Below are 16,354 nucleotides of genomic sequence, written 5' to 3' on the forward strand. Positions count from 1 at the left end.
TGACAATCAATAAGCAAATTCTGTTCCAATTTTGAACACAGAATGGAGCATCAGTAGAAGAAATCTACTTTGCTCAAAAGCTCGACGGTCCTTTCCAGACTGTCTGTCCAAATACACCTTCTTTTCAGATTGCATTTTAGACTTTTTGTCCTGCAGTCTTGTCTCCTGGCAACCTCCTCTGCTGGGCTCCTGTGGTGATCCTGGCCAGGAGAGCGCTGTACTTGGAGCAATTAGTGACCCACATAAACGATACTTTACAGAGGCACAGTGCCTTTCTGACTGGGATCCTGCTGCAAACCAGTTCCATGGCGTTTGTGCTGCTTTCCCCTTCACAGGTCACATTAAACTGCTCCCAATTGCACCTGTGACTCACTGGCCACAGGGTTTAGACCTGGGGTAACCATTTGTCGATGTTTCATCCATTGCTAACTAAAGGAGCATTAACCTGCTTAGTCTGAACAAAAGGCAGGTGCCACACCCTACAGTTCCAACATGATCATGTTGGAATGAGATATCTTTAAGGTCCCTTCCAACCCAAGGCATTCTGTGATTCCATGATTCCATTTGATTGACCAACCTCTATCACGTTATTACATACTATGTGACAGTAGGTCAAATATGAATCTTACTAGTTGAGATAGGAAAGAGGATTCAGTTCATTCTGTGGATTAGTGAAGAATTTTAGACTCTTATCAAGCCTGCCTACCAGTGTCACGATAACTGTAAGAACTGTCTGCGCCTTTACTTGGAAATTATTTCCTTCCTCTCAAAAAATTTTCTGCTATTCTGCATATTTTAAAAATAGTTTAAGCCCATCCTTTTTAGCACTATCTCATTTTTGAAAGGTATTCTGAAGGTCCTTCATGTTAAATAGGCACTGACTTCATATTATCAAACTGAGTGTGCTATTCCTTCCTTTGCTGTCACAGAGTCACAGAATCATTAAGGTTGCAAAATACTTCCAAGATCACTGAGTCCAACCTTTGACCGAACACCACCCTGTCAACCAGACCGTGGCACTCAGTGCCAGGTCCAGTTGTGTCTTTAACACCTCCAGGGATGGTGATTCCACCACCTCCCTGGGCAGTCTGTTCCAGTGCTTGACAACACTTGCAGTGAAGAAATTATTCCCGATGTCCAGCCTAAACCTCCCCTGGCACAACTTGTGGCCATTTCATCTTGTCTTGTTGCTGGATGCCTGAGAGACCCACCCTCACCTGGCTACAACCTCCTTTCAGGTGATTGTAGAGAGCAGTAAGGTCTCCCCTGAGCCTCCTTTTCTCCAGGCTAAACAAGCCCAGCTCCCTCAGCTGCTCCTCCGACCCTTCACGATCTTTGTTGCCCTTCACTGGACTTGCTGCAGCACCTCAATGTCTTTCCTGAATTGAGGGCCTCAGAACTGGACACAGGATTCAAGGTGCCATCTCACCAGTGTTGGCTCCAGGGGGACAATCACTGCCCTAGTCCTGCTGGCCACACTATTTTTGATGCAGGCCAGCACTTTACAGTGAAGAGCAACTCCAACACAAGTACTTTTGCCTTTCCTTTCATTGTTTCTCAGCTACATCCACATTACCTAAGTACCAGTTATCAGGTGTACTCTGGAAGTGGTACCAGCCAGATTTAGAAACAGCATTTTTAAGTCAGATGCCATGTAGCCTCTCCATAGCTGGGCAGTCATAGCAGTTCTCCTTCAGGAAAGACAACTGTTTGGCCTTGGAAGCTCAGCTTCCAGGTAAAGTGACACTATTCCCTAGAGAGCTGAGTCAAGAAGGGAACAATGGCATAGCCTGCAGACTTGCTTAGGAATGGATGATTACAAGTTACACATTCCCACATGCAGAAGTGACGCCAGCTTTAAAGTATTTCTCATACAGGAAGTTATTCATAGGCCCATGTAAAAGCCATGCACAAGGTGTGTGTCTCAGCAGCCTCACTGCCTTGCTACTGTGTATCTTGTCTGTGATACATAGACCAAATGCCACAGTTGTCCTGACAGTTTTCAGGAGACAGTTGATAAAGCTATGTCTTGTAAAAAACCCACAATTTATTAAATAAAATTTTAATGAAATCTAAATTGCATACCAGAGACAGAAAAAATGAGAGAATTTGGTCAAATATTTGGAGAGAGTAAGTGCTGTGCTCACTTTGCTGGTAGTCAAACATCCCAAAAGAACTGACACACAGCATATGCAAAGACATATATGCATATGCAAATCAGCTTGTGTAACTAACGATATTGACACTGGTATTAACTGGAAATATGACAAACTGTCACTGGCAGATGCTTTTTTAAACAATATCTAGGACACAAGAAAACTTGAAGTATACCCAGTCAAAAGGACGCCTACATGTAACGAAGCTTAACAAATGTGCTGGTGACTACAACACATGGGAAATAAACAAAACAAAAACAAAACACACAAAACCCAAAACCAAACACTCTCCCATCAAAACAAAAAAGAACAACTCAAAACAATCACTTTAAAGCCAAAATTTCCTTAAGTTTCTTCTCAGCCTAAAATGCATTTATGTGCCCTTTAACAGGTGAATGCCTCGAACTACTGGAATTGCTGCTTGCCTTTAACTAACTGGAAGGAATAAATTTGATGTCTATTGTTGAGTATCCTTTCTGTAAATGAGAAATTGTTAGTAGGAGCACAGGGATTATTAAAGGACAAATGTGCTTCCTGTGACAATAGGAGGATGGAGCATATCCTACCAAGGACAAAAACCTCTTCACAGAATCCATGCTATGTACCAGAACGTGGTAAAAAACCCACACCCACTTTGTGCAGCGTGGAAATTCCCGGGATTTCTTTCATTGGGGTGTCGACTGCAACACAAATTCTGAATTCGAAAGTACACCAACTCAGATGATGCAGGAAAGGAAAATTATGCAACTACATCTACAACTCCAGTATGAGGCTGCTCTTTAGATAACTGCAAGATTCAGTGATGTTTGAATTAAAGACAAAACAGCTTTTATCTTGTTATATTTACATTTATCTTGTTATATTTTCTTAAAGAAATCATGTTCAATATACTGAGAAACTAAGCTTAACAGAGTAAACACTACAAAAATCTACCAATCCTCAGCTAATCAAGACACTGATAGCCTCAAGGTGACCTCTGTGTATTTAAAGGCAACAGGTTTTAAGAGCTAGTTTTGGAGCAACTGGTAAGTTGTATCAAAATTGCAGCCAGGATTTTTTTAGTATCTATAAACTTTTCTCTGAAAACCAGTAGAGGGAGACAGGTTCTTTTTCACTCTGAAAGAAAACAGAAGATTGTAGTACTTCAAAAAAAAACACCTCCTGAAAATTCACTATCATTTCCTAACTTAGGCTTGGAATGCCTTTTCTTGGTCATTTTGAACTCTATTATTAATACTCACTTTTCTTTTTTCTTAGTGCTTATCCAAGCTTCAATGGCTATTGCTTACATCTGAAGATGTTTAGTCAGCAGCATGCTCCTATTAATAGTTCACTATTAATTTCTCTTAGGGAGAAAGGGGATATCAGTGTTAGTAATGATTGAAAGAAAAATTAGGTTGTGGTTATGGTTTTTTTCTTTCACTGTCATGCAACAGCTTGCATGTGTTTGCAGCATGTCTAAAGCCTGCATATGGCTCTCAAAATCTATACAATCATTTCAGCTGGCTTTACATATGAGTTACATATTTAAGGGCTAAATATAAGAAGAAAGTTTCATTCTAAAGTAAAAACCACAAAACCAACTGCTGGTGGTTTCAAGTGCAAGTAAAATGTTCTCTTGGATTAACTTCTTAGGGCCTGGGTCTTGCCTCAGGAAATGGGAATTTAGGCATTACAAGCCAAAATATTACTACAGATCTTGGCACAGAAGCTTAGGTATGTCTCACATGGTTTAGGCAACATTCTCTACAAAATGACATAACAGGGCATGCATTTGAAATTCATAAAATATTTTTCACATTTACCCATAGTTTTGCAAATAAGTTATGTCCAGAAGAGCTACTAGAACAGGGACCTGAACAGAAATAATTTTACACATTTCACTACTTATTTTACTGTAACTAGTTTGTGATAGCCCATTTTTTTTCATCAACTCCCTTTTAGAGATGGTTTATTTACTCAGAGAAGAAATTATAAGAAATGCTTTTTGGATAGAATGTGTTCTAAGCAAAATGCATGATTGCTATAATTTTAAGTAAACTTTAAATAAAATGAAGTTTCTGAGTATTCCTAAAATAGAGTGGAAGCAGAAGAGTTAGAAAATGCATGCAGAAAGTGCTGCAGTGTACTCAGGAGGTACTGTGGGATAGTTTTCAGTCTGTAGTGTGCTGTACTAAGGGCTGTTACTGTAAGAATGGTGTCAGAAAAACCTGTGTGAGAAACTGCGGGCAACAGGATGCATGCCTGGAAATAGCAATCATTCCTGGGGCAAAGATAATTGAGGTAATTGGGAAGCCTGCTGGTATTTAAAATCCCAGTCACAGCCAGTCACACTTAATCAGACATCCAAAGGCAGAGGATGATAAAACTTCATATTGAGTACTCACTTGGATTATCCCATACCAAGAAGTTCAAACAAACCAACCAGCACTACCAGGAGGAGTCCTACACAGGAGAGAGACTTCCACAGGCTAAGAAAGGGGCTACAAGGTCTTCTCCCAGCTGCCCATATTCCTGTAGCTCCATGAAAAATCCAAGCCCTTCCCCAAAACATCTGGTGTTCCCTTTCTGGCACAAGCTAATTGCATGAAGCTTCTTATAGCAACCCTATGTTCATCAGTAACAAAACTTCACAGTTCTTTAAGCATTGCAAGCCAATGGAAATATTCTACTGTTAAAAAATATTGAACAGTTCCTCATGCTTTTACTTGTAGTCACACAGTGTATATTGGTAAAAAGAAATTATCCTATCAAGTACATTCACTGAGGTGTTTTCATATCCCTGTCCAAGTCTAAATCTGTCGTGGCTCTGGCCCTTAATCCTTGTGTTTTGGTATACAATTTTTTGTAGATTTCATAGGGGGAGTTAAGTACACAATGAGTTTCCTGGAGGACATTTGTAAAACCAGTTTTCAGGTTAAGGGTCAATGATCCAAATTCTGGAAGCAGCAGAATTATTTTAAAATGCCTTAAATCCTTGCCAATATTCTTTAGTTGATAAATAGGCATCTTCTTAGGAATGATAGTTATGTAACAGTAAAGCACTGGCACATTATTCAAAGGGATTTATTGCTTTCCTTTGCTGCTTGCATTCATGAGTAGAAAGACACCCATGCTTGAGGGACTAAACTGGAGAGAGTTTTAATGAAAACTATCTCTGAGTTTGGTGGAAAACTTTTCAGATAGGATTGCAGTGGTCAGTCCCCGAAGAAAGAACCCAACAACATCAGAAGCCAACAACATTAATACATGTCACAACTCACTGAACAACTTACCACAGAGTTCATGTGTGTGGGAGGGAAAAAGCAGTGTGTGGTCATGGGTGCACAGCTCACTGAGAAACTTCAAGGTGGGGGACAGCTGATGGACTTACCACACAGTTCTGGCCTTGTTACAAACCCCATCTTTGTGGATATGCCACCCAACAGAACAATTCCACCAAACGTAGCAGGAACTCTGTCTGGATTGAGCTTGTACACCCAAGTGTGGGTGTGCAGAGCACATTGGGAATGTCCCTTCTGATCTTCTGGGGTGTCAGAGAAATCACCTGTCAGATCACCTTCTTGGGATCCACAGTCATCCTCCTGCAATGAAGCAGTGACACATCAGGCCATGGAGAAACACAGCCCTCGTCCTAAGAGCACAGACAGTACTGAAGCATTTGGAAGTATTAATGTTAAGAAAATTACTTATTTTCCAAATGTAAATGTAGAGTTAAGTCTCAAATAGTAATGGCCCTTTACTTGAAATATATACTGAAGAATAGCTGAAGGATGTGGAAGAGAATACGGATAAGGGAATGACACCACAGTATTGGCTAATTCTGCCTATGATACCATACCTTCAAACTACAACCTTCAAGCTTCAAACTGAAAGAGAGCAGGTTTAGACTAGATATTAGGAAAAAATTCTTTACTGTGAGGGTGGTGAGGCACGGCACAGGTTGCCCAGAGAAGCTGTGGGTGTCCCCCATCCCTGGAATAAGGCCAGGCATGATAGAGCTCTGATCAGCCTGGTCTAATGGAAGGTGTCCCTGCCCATGGCAGGAGGTTGGAAAGAGATGACCTTTAAAGTCCCTTCTAACCCAAACTGAATTCTATGATTCTATGATACATGGTTTGCCACAGTGAAGCAAGTATTTATGTGTGTGTGTTCTGAAAGTATAGAGTGGTCTAACAACTCTTAGAAACCTCTAAACTGAGTAAGTTTTAGCTACCTGGTTTTAACTAAATCCCAGGCCTTTCAGAAAAAAATTACTAAACTGTGTATATGTCACCTGCAAATGTTACTTCTACTAGAATGCTGCATAGTGTTTTGGGAGAGCAGAATTCATTATCCAAGTCAGGAATCACATCATTAAGCATGGCATTAAGCATGATCTTGGTTTTGTGTTTAAATCAGTGGAAGCTATGCCCTTTTGTCACTGAAAGAATAGCCTAAAAAGAACAAAACTATCTTTGTCTTAGCCCACTAAAACCAGTGGATGGATCCACTTGCAGTGTTTTGGCATCCCCAAAGGTACCTGGCTGAATTCTTAACCCATGGAAGCTACATATTAAAATACCACACTAATAAAAAGTGACATCCTCCAGCTATTTATTCATTCTCTGTTAGCAAGAGCATCCTGTCCTCCTTAGTCTTACATTATTAAAAACAAGTCCAGCTCCTGGTCACTTGGTTATGATATAAAATGCCCACCTCCCATGTAATATTAAAAACCTTTAAAAATCCACAAGGTTTAAGCCAGAAAAGCCAGAATTCTTCTAAAACCTGGAAATCTTTGTGAGATTTCAAACGTGAATAAAGATTAACATGCTAGTCTCATAAAAGGGCCTGACTATGAACTGAAGTATTGTTAATAGAGTTCCTGGCTACTACATTTTCCTAAAGCAGCAGAAACTACACTGATCATCCTTGACCTCTCTCTTAGGTTGAGAAATACTTTAATAGCTTGTTCTAAGGACAGACTTTTCAATCCTTAAAGATACGATACATTCCCAGCCTTTTAGAGAATTCCCTGGATATTTTTGAGTAGGCACACAGCTTTCACTAAAGAGGGGAAGTACAGGTTGGAAACAGATGGAGTTATTTTTTTGTTGGTTTTTTTAAATAAATTGATTACTATCACAAATCCTACAATTTGGAATAATCAGGCTAAAAATCCTATTCTCAATTATACCACTTCTATATCCTTATTTTTTCTCACATCACAGTTTCATGAGCTCTGCAGCCACTGCACAGTTTTCCAAGGAAAAGGACAGCCTGACAGCTGTAGAGGGCTTACACTGGAAGCATTTAAAGAATCCTTCTTTAATCTGATTTTGGTGGAAATTAAGATTTACTCATGTTGTATTTGTACTGAAATTAACGGGGTTGATCTCAAGGATGACTGAAACATCCCTGGGAGCTTGACATGTGTTATGTGCAGTCTTAAAAGGGAGGGAGGGAGGGAGGAAGGCAGGAAGGAAGGCAGGAAGGAAGGAAGGAACTGTTTCTGTGACAGTGTGTATCACAATACAATTTTTTAAGATTCCATCTGACCCCAAAATCAAGGGGATTTCCAGCAAGCCCTGGAGTACTCTCAGCCACTGACAATCAGGCCACACGGTGGGATGTGGTTAAGACCAGAACCTGGATAGCCACCTTACCACAGGCTCTACCATAATTATGAGATTGTTTCCAGAAAGTCTCTTTTAACCCTAAGTTACTTTAGAAATACTAATAATGTCTTAATTTCTTTTCAGTTATCACAATTCAGAGAATTCACTAACCTTTTGGAGTTAGTGAATAATGTTCTTCCACTGCTGCCCTTTTTTCCCTTTCTTAAATAAGCACATAGATTAAGGAAACTCAAATAAGCCTGATAGATTATGTTGCCATCTACCATTTCAGTGACCCAGCCCAAGTTGTTTAGGGTGAAAACAGACTTTTAAAACACTGAAGACCCTGCAACTCATTAGAAACCATTCATCTAAAATTAAAGAACAAATATTGTGTTACACTCCCAGCTAAGTGCACACATGGAGATTAGAGAGGACTAATAGAGCATGACTGGCACCTTTGCAAACACAGGACTTCAAAGATAAATACCCTGCCTGCGTAATGGCAAAAGGCAGACAGATGTGATGACAGAGGTAAAGCTTGTTTTGAAAGCTTTTTTTCTATTTTAAACCATGTTTAAACTGGTGATCATTAAGCACTGGAAATGAATGTTTTGGACTGTTGTACTAAGTGAGGATTTAAAAGAATCTGACGCCAATATCTTCACTTGCTTTGAAAACTCTGAAATTATTAAATCACTTGACTGCTGTCTACTACTCACCCATAGTGGTACACAAATCAGAATATTTTGATGCAAGACATCAATTTTTGCCCCAAATCTATGAGGGACCCTGTGTCTGCAGCTGTTAATGTGAAGGGAGTTTTGCCTTGACCAGATGATAAAACTTTAAGACTATGAGCATCTAAGAAAAATTTGTGCACTCATTTCAGTGGGTAAAGTTCCTTAAAACATCAAAAAATAGTATAAATTTAAAAGTAACATCGGAAGCAGGATTTGTTTCCATCTCTGCAATAACAGCAGCTCCATTCAACATGGAGACCACATGATTTGTTGGGTAGGTTGGGGAAGGATGACTCTTCAGGAGGACTTGCAGGGTGTCCCTGTGTTCCTCTGGACAAAAAGTTTTGGGGAGAGGCTTAGATGGAGAGATGAAAAGGGACTGTTGTGAGACAGGCCTTCCAGTTCCCTGGTAATGAGACAACTGAGCCTGTCCTACTTCTAAAATTAAATTACACACCTGCAGCCTGAGGCTCATAGGAAGAGTCTGATAACACTTCTACAACAAGGAACAATTGCAGAGCACTTTCAGATAGCTTGATAAAAGGTTTTGCTTCATATGTTACACTTTTATTGCAGGAGGATATAAAATATGGAAGGATGTGGGAGTGAGGCCAGGAGATAACATAAGCAAAGAAAATAAGGTCCAGAAGAACTGTTGTTGTCCTGATCTATTTTATAACTCAGTCTGTCTCTCGACTGTTAAACACTGCAGCAGTCACAGCAAATACCATAAAGAAAGGCAGCATTAGCTACCTTTAATCCAATGTCAACACCAGAAAAGTAGGCAGCAAGTAGCTGACCACTTCTAGGAAGTTCTTAGGTGTTGGTTCACAGGGCAGTTTTTCTACTTCTAAGGTGTATCAACAGGTTTAAAATGTCCCTGGCTTTTTATTTCCAGTGTGGCTTCACAATCTGGACGAACTTCTTTGCTTCACAATCTATGGAACCCCTGGCTTAATATTTCCTTATTTCACAGAATAAGTATGAACACTAACCACCATAAAATACTTCTTATTAAAACTGCTTTTAAGAAGGAGTGTCTGAATAATTATGTGATGGTCATTTAGTTGCACAACTGATTTGATGCTGGGCTTCCAGAATTATTTCAAAGGTATTACTTTGCCTTTCATACCGTATTTCATTTCTGCTTCTGCAAAAACATATTCTTGAGAGTATCAGTTGCAGGATTATGTGGCAATCTCAGTCTTCTTCCTCCACAAGGTTTTCTGTTCCTTTTCCTTCAAACTGTCCTTCCCCTGCTTTCCCTCCACTGACCCATGTCATGAGCCGATCAGGTCAACCACATAACTTTTCATCCAAAGTAGATACATTCAGTAAAATAACTAGTTAGAATACAAAAGTGTCTATATCAAGTCAATCTTTTGAAATAAAACTCAAGCTATGCAACAAAATGTTATCCTGATCTGGGATACTCCAGGATATGTAATTTCTTTTGAAAGAGCTTGCATTTTGATTTATTTCCATTCCTCTGCAGCACGGAAAAGCCAGTATTTCCATTTTCTAGACACACAGCTGTGCAAGAAAATTACAAACAATGCTCTTTCAAGTATTCTCACCCAGCCTTATTTTTATGAATACTTTAGGATGTGAGAAAAAAATATTTGCAGTGCTGCATTAAACATATGAATTAACAAAGAATGAAGATCAGTGGTTGATAAAGTACAAAGGGTGAGAGAAGCAGAATGAAACAACTTTTAATCTGCTTTCATGTTCAACTAGGGTTTATGTAGGTCAATGCAAACCTTGCAAATTTCCCTTTGGCACATCATTTGTAGAAATCTCTCTTTAAAATTTCATCAAAGAAAGGAAAAGTTGGGACGATGTCCCTTTCTGTAACAAAGTCGCTGCTTGCCACAGATTATTTATGGCCCATAATACTACTTCTGAAGAGAAAGTGTTTCATCTCTGAGATAAACAAAATGTTTCCTGATGGCCAGGGTCCAAAACAACACAGGATGGAGCAGAGCTTGCAACCACATCCTCCCATTCTTATAGCATTCAAATTTCCTCAGCAAGTTTTTCAGTAATAAGATAGTGTTAGGGTCCAACAAGGACACCAACAATACTTTTTACTAAATACTGCTCTTTTTTTCAGCGTGAGAAACAAAAACACATCCAGTCAATAACTCATTATTCCAATGAGCACACAGATATATTTTGGGTGTTTTGTTTTCAATTCCCAAAACTGTCAATATTGTCAGCACTGCTCTACAGATGTCCACAAACATGCATGTTTCATCTCTGCACAATGGGATGAAACAGTGGACAAAAGGGTGCTTCACGCTGGGGAGAGTCTAGAAAGGCTGGGGAAATGGCTTCCAGACCAAAATACTCTTGCTGCCCTCTGACTCAAAGATTCAGTCTTCAGCACATTCGCCATGGAAGCACAGCAGGGGAAAATGACTCAGACAGGGAGGGGACTGGGGAGTGAGAGCCACATCGCCTCAAATATCTCTGTGGCACAGGAAAATGAAAGGCCGTAAGCCCTGGTTTAAATCCTCCATTTTCTTATTTCCTGAGAAACATCTCCTGTGTGCTTGCTCCCACTCCCTCGCACATGGTGTTTATGCTCACGGATGCAGCTTTGCCTCCCACATGCCTGTCTGCTCTCACACTTTTACTTACCTCCTGCTCTGTCTCATGCCCACACTTACATGTGCCCACTCCCACTCCCTTAGTTGTTCAGCACTCCCTTCTTCAGCATTCACATGTGCTCCCCACCCACCTGTTGAGATTTTCCTTGCTAGAACAACTAATTATCCACTCCTGCCCAACTCACTGTCATCCAACAACTTACTGAGGGTGCACATTTAAAAACCTAAAGGGAAAGGCAGCCCTTTGGCTTGTACAATTCATGACAACACAAGGCAAAAGCAGTTTTCATCCACAGTGCTTAAAGAGCAGAACTGTACCTTTCACAACACACACAGGAAAGGGAAAAGTGCGCCCTGAACTTTAATCTCTTGAAGATACATCAGATTCTACTTAATCTTTCTCCACAGAGCAGTTAATAAGCTTATATTTTAACTCTGACTTGCAATCCAGCCCAAAAGGGGGGATAACTCTTCACAGAGCAGAAGACAGCTGAGAAATTGCAGCATACAGTACCAAGCAAAGACAGGCACCAATGTTCAGCATGTCCCACTGAATCTGCTATGGGATTTCATTGCTTTTTTCTTGCTATGAAAAATAGTGATCACTTCTACTTACCTCCAGCATGCCACTCTTCTTTGGACTAGACCTGCATGTCATACTTACCAGACAGATGTACAATGGATTTATGCTGCAATACAACAATTCCTTTCATTACATTCTATTATTTTCCTAGCAATTCCATTATTCCTAGCACTTGCTATTTTGATCTCCACTAAACATTGCTCTAACGTTACCACAAAACCTGCTTATTACACATCCACAATCTGAGCAAAAAGAGAAATAGATTAAAAAATCCAAGGCTGCCTTTTCTTCAAGGCAAGTCAGTTTACATTACTAACATATCATTTACTGCTTCACCACCCGGCTACTGAGTATGACAAAATACTTTGCAGATCTGAAGTAAAAGATTTTCTTTCAATGTTGTTTTTCTAAGTAATTCCCTAATTCTAAGTCATCAGCAAACTTTCTCACATCATTTTGTACCCCTATTTGGGAATATTATGGTAACACTGAAGTACAGAGGCTAGTTATAAACTCCTAGGAAATACCACTGCTGACTCCCCTCTGCTATTAGGCCAAGGTTTATAAAAAATAATAGCAAATAAACTTCCCAAAAACTCTAAAGATCACAAGAATAAACCCCCCATGCTGACAGCCCTTTTTGCCCATCAATAACTGGGTGATAATCACATGCATATAGATATGACAAGACAGAAGCTGATACAATTTTAAAAGACAGGTACTTTTCAAAATTACTACCACGATCTCGTAAATATCTGGTGGATACTTAGCCTCTGCCAAATATTCAGATGCTACTTATCTGCTTTGTGGTGAGAGGAGCATTTATAAACTGCAGATAAGTTGGAAAAAGAAGTAATAAAATATTGATTTGCATGAGAAATCAAATAAAAACTGCATCAGTAATCAGGTGCTATATTCTCCTTTAACAAGACCTTCATATTATCTTCTGTTGCATGTGAAATACATGTGATATACATGCACTGTCTGTCCATAACCACAAGCCTTTTTGTTCTAAAAAATATTTCCATTACTGGAAATGGGAAGCCAAAAAATTGCTGTGATACACTTCCTGCTGCAACCACAGCAGTACCCTACCTTTTACTTTCTGTTTTTCTTTCTGTTCATTGTCATCTCATTTTCAAAGCACCCTCTCTTCAGTTAAAAGTACCAAAAATTGATTGTGACAACTTAGATGTCTTACCTACTTCTTACACAAAGTATCATTCCTCTTCTCCCTTCTTTTTGTGACTTTTCCATGTGGCTTCAAGTCTGAAATTACCCTCATGTCCTGTTACCAGTATTAATACTTTTCTACACCTTCAGAACAGTTCTCCCTCAATTTACTCAATACTTTCCTTCTAAATATATTGTGGGTCTTGCCTCAATTCTAACTCTAAGTATTTTGGAGGGAAGATCATGCCTGTTTCTCTGAATATATTTCCTTCTGTGTTTCTAGAGCAAATTTTTCAGGCACAATTTGCTTTGGAGAAGCCATGTTGGCCATCACCAATCACCTCCTTATTTTCCATGGGCCTTAGCCTAGTTTAAGTATTACCATCATGAGAGAGGTCATTGACACAGCCCCAGAAAGCTGGAAATGTGCCTACCCAGAGGTTCTCCACTCTTCAGTTAAAGGAGTTTCCAGCCTGACATGAAATAACCACATAATTGGAGAGGGAAAAATAAGTAGCACAACTAACTAGGCTATGGTACTTACCAGCTTGTGATTGAGAGAGGGTCAAAATAATCCTGAAACAGTCAAAGCTATGATGGAAATCTCCACTCCAAGCAGGAGGCTTGACAACAGCATGGGGCCTGTGAGAATAAAAGAGAAGCTATTATCCTTCAGCTGTTGTCTATTTGTTTCTAAAGCTACAAAATCATAGAATAAAAAAAAAACTTCCACGTTCTTTCAAATCCAAATTGAGCCCCCTCCAGTTTAGAACCTATATCCCTTGTCCTATGACTACCTGCAATTGTACAAGTCCCTCTCCAGCTTTCCTGTAGGCCCTTTGGATACTTGAAGGAGCTCTAAGATCTCTGTGGAGCCTTCTTGTCTGCAGGCTGAACAATCCCAGCCATTTTAGAGGAGACAGTAGCTGGAAAACAGCTGCAGCTCCAGGAAAACCAACTCACAGCTGCTCTGATCCTCACTGCACCCACCCTCTGCCTGGACACGCTGCACTGGCTGTGAATACACGTGCATCACACCAACCCTCTGCACACCTGCACTGCAGTGCCATGTGTGCTTGTTGAAAGTGGCATAAATTTTCCAATTAATTTTTAACTAATTGTTTTAATCAATCATAGTCAGTATATTAATTATAAGCAGTGTGCTAGTCTTAAATCACTTTTAGCCAGCACACCACCCTGATACGCTTCATTGAACAAGGCCTGGGAGAGAGCCAAGTGTGGCTGAAATTGGATGCAATCACAGAATCACAAAATAAGCTGGGTTGGAAGGGACCCACAAGGATCATTGAGTCCAATCCCCAGCCCCGAGCAGCACCATCCCCAGGAGTCACACCACGTGCCTGAGAGCACTGTCCAAATGCTTCTTGAACTCTGTCAGGCTTGGTGCTGTGACCAGAAGAACAGAATTTACAGACCACACAGGCATTTTGTAGAAATCAGAGCATAAAGAAAAAGCTAACAAAGACTCAGTATATGTGTATTGGAAAGTCCCTAACTGAGGAAAAAGATACAAAAAAGACTAAAAATATGGACTAATCGCACGAACAGTAAGAAATCAATAACCAATACAGGATAGAATACTAATTAAGGATTTGTCCTGCTGAACACAAGGCACATTGCACAGGAGTCCCCTTCTCCTGTCCATGCCTTACCCACTTGGATAACATGGGGGGCTGTGTCACAGTAAATGGCCGTCACTGCTCTTCCCTTGTCTCACCAGAACACCTTCCTCCTGCAGGCAAGGCTCATGTTGGTCCCACCACAGCTTGTCCTTGCAGATGATGTCACCTTGTCCTTTGCCTTGTGCCTCCAAGCCACGTTCTGGTAGTTGTCTGAGAAGGGCAGGTTCTTCCTGAAAACCTGCGGGAAGGCTCCCATATAGGAGCTGCCTCTGAGTCTTCCTACAAAAAAGGATGAGGAGGTAAGCAGGAGGCCACAAAAGTGAAGAGAAGCTTGTTCTTCATGCAAGCAGAGAGTGAGGGCACACTTGGAATGTTGTTCCTTGGTCTTGTTGAGGGGACCCCAGGCACAGGATGAGGATGCTCCTGACAGGAGGTGGGGGACGGTCCCTGTGCCCAGGGGACAGCCTTCCTTGTAAGCAGCATGAGTGAACCTCAGGAGAGGGGCCCTCAGCCCCCATCACCCTCCTCCTTCTCCCACATCTGGGCACTTTTCAGGTCCACAAACCGCCTGCAGCTTACTAAGTTCCAGTGCTTCCAGGTGCCCAAAATGACAGTCCATAAATGAGAAAAGAATGCTAAGTCACCACAAAACTCTGTTTCTAAAGTGAACTGTAGTATAGGAAAATGATTTTCTAATCTGGAGCAGTATGGCTCTGAAAGTTCCAAGTAGTGTCAGCCCTATTACTTTAACAGCTTAGCACAGATGTCATCATAGACATTTCACAACCCCATTTTATTTTCACCTGCACAACCCAGAAGTTACAGTTTCAAGCACCACTTTGCCCTCATTGTAATTAACCCTCAAACCTGTGGCAGTTTTGAGTTTCTTCCCCAGGCTGAGCAAATCCCTCAATAATTTATTTTTTATCTCTGATTTGTATGAACTGTTGGAATAATTTCTTTAAAAAAAAACCCCAAACCTTAACTTGTACCTACTTATCTTGTAAATCAGGATAACAGAAATACAATGCACAGTGATAAAAGTTTTTCAATAATTTGTACATCTCAGTACATCTCTTTAAATAGGAGTACAGGCTTACAGTATTGAGACACCCTCAGAGGTTACAACTAGAATTTACGCTTATTCCAGAAATCAGTGTTATAGGAAGTGTAGTGCATTTGCTGAAACAGCTAGTATTTAACTATCCACTAAAAATAACTTTTCTGAATATTTTCTGAGCCCTTTTAGTGCTGAAAAAAATGCTTAAAGCACTCAGAAAATAATAGCCAAAAAAACCCACCAGGTACCACACTTCGAAACCGGTGGGAATGGAAATCCACAAATCAAACCCCAAGCTTATACCAAGCATTAACAAATGCAAAGGTCGAATATGGTTCCCCAAATTGTTAAATCTGCACGGAGGTCAAGACTTTTGTCCTCTAAGGGAAATGGAAAACCCGGTCTGAACACAGTTAAGGCTCAAATGACTGAAAATAATTAGGAAAAAGAAGGAGCAATACTGAGGAAGGATGCCTGAGAGTTCATTTTCAAATTCCCACACCGCAGCCCACGACCGGACACGGAGCAGTGCTCAGCGCAGCGAAGAGCTTTGCACAGGATGCCGCCGGGCGCAAGGAGGGAGCTGTCACTCGCGGCACAAGGGCACGGAGCACAGAGAGCGCGGCAGCCCCGCCGCGCACCCGCCGCCGCCCTCACGCCGCGTCCCGCCCCCCGCCCCGCCGGTGACGCCAGCGGCGCGCGCGGGCCCCGCCCCGCGGAGCCGCCACGTTCCCCGCTCGGCGCGCGCGTCACGGCGGGGCGGGGCCCGCGCCGCCCAATC

Source organism: Aphelocoma coerulescens, chromosome 5, assembly GCF_041296385.1.
Source record: "Aphelocoma coerulescens isolate FSJ_1873_10779 chromosome 5, UR_Acoe_1.0, whole genome shotgun sequence".
NCBI classification, from domain to species: domain Eukaryota; kingdom Metazoa; phylum Chordata; class Aves; order Passeriformes; family Corvidae; genus Aphelocoma; species Aphelocoma coerulescens.